Here is a 1,650-nt window from a genome sequence, read left to right on the forward strand (position 1 = left end):
GTTTTTAAAAAATGTTTTTTTGTTTAGAAATGTTTTTTTATTAATTCATAACAAAGATATATATATATATATATCTTTGTTAGGAAAAAAATAAAAAAATATTTTTAAACATTTCCGACGGATTTCTGACGGAATTTAGTTTTTATTTAAAAAAAATAAATTCCGTCGGAAATCCGTCGGAAATGTTTAAAAATGTTATATTTATAATTATAGATGTATATATATATATCTTTATATATTTTTTTAAAAAGGTTTAATATTTCCGACGGATTTCTGACGGAATTTACTTTTTTTTAAATAAAAAACTAAATTCCGTCGGAAATTTTTAAAAAATGTTTTTTTTATTTATTTCTTAACAAAGATATATATATATATATATATATATATATATAAAGGTTTTTAAAAAATGTTTTTTTGTTTAGAAATGTTTTTTTATTAATTCATAACAAAGATATATATATATATACATCTTTGTTAGGAAAAAAATAAAAAAATATTTTTAAACATTTACGACGGATTTCCGACGGAATTTAGTTTTTATTTAAAAATAAATAAATTCCGTCGGAAATGTTTAAAAATGTTTTTTATTTTTTTCCTAACAATATATATTTATATATTTTTTTAAAAAGGTTTAATATTTCCGACATAATTTACTTTTTTTTAAATAAAAACTAAATTCTGTCGGAAATGTTTAAAAAATGTTTTTTTATTTATTTCCTAACAAAGATATATATATATATATATATATATATATATATATATAAAGGTTTAATTAGTGTTAATCTAAAATAATTTCTGACGGATTTCCGACGGAATTTGATTTGTTGTTATTAAAAATAAAATTCCGTCGGAAATCCGTCGGAAATGTTTTGGATTAACACTAATTAATTTTTTTAAAAAAATTAGACAAATGTTGCGACGGATTCCCGACGGATTTGTGACGGTTTCGAATAAGAAATCCGTCAGAAATCCGTCACAAATCGGTTTTAACTAATTTTAATTTTTTTTCCAAAAAATTCAGTGGGGGATTTGTAGGGGATCTGTGGCGGATATGGATAAACGTTGACTTTGTTTGACTTTTTTGGGATCCGTCGGGAATATTTCCGACGGAAGTTCCGCCAGAAAAATCCGTCGGTGATGCCCTTTTTTTTAGTAGTGTATAATAGAGAGGTTATTAATATATAGTCAAACAATAAATAATTAAAGTAATAACAAAATAACATCTGAAAAACTATAACATTTTGGACATATACAACTGTTATAAATATTAAAAAAGCACCGATTTTCAAACAATTAAGAAAATTATTGTCAAATCTTATAAGAATAAAGGGTAATCATGTAAGCGATTACAAAGATAACGTTTCCTGTCCAAAAATACATGATTATCCTAATGTACATGATAAAGCATGATTATTTTTTTCATAAAAAAAATACTTATTATAACAAAAATATTTTAATATATTAGAGGGATACTCGTACAATATAACAATATACATCTTGATTTTAATATTTCATTTTATTCTTTATTATAGTAGATGTTATAATATGTTCTTATGTGATTTAAAAAAAACGATTATGTTTTTATTTTTGAATATAATATAAAATTGAGGATATCATAAAAATTTGATAAAAACATATCAGTATTAGTAT

Source organism: Cynara cardunculus (assembly GCF_001531365.2).
Source record: "Cynara cardunculus var. scolymus isolate 2C chromosome LG 15, CcrdV1, whole genome shotgun sequence".
Classification (NCBI taxonomy): domain Eukaryota; kingdom Viridiplantae; phylum Streptophyta; class Magnoliopsida; order Asterales; family Asteraceae; genus Cynara; species Cynara cardunculus.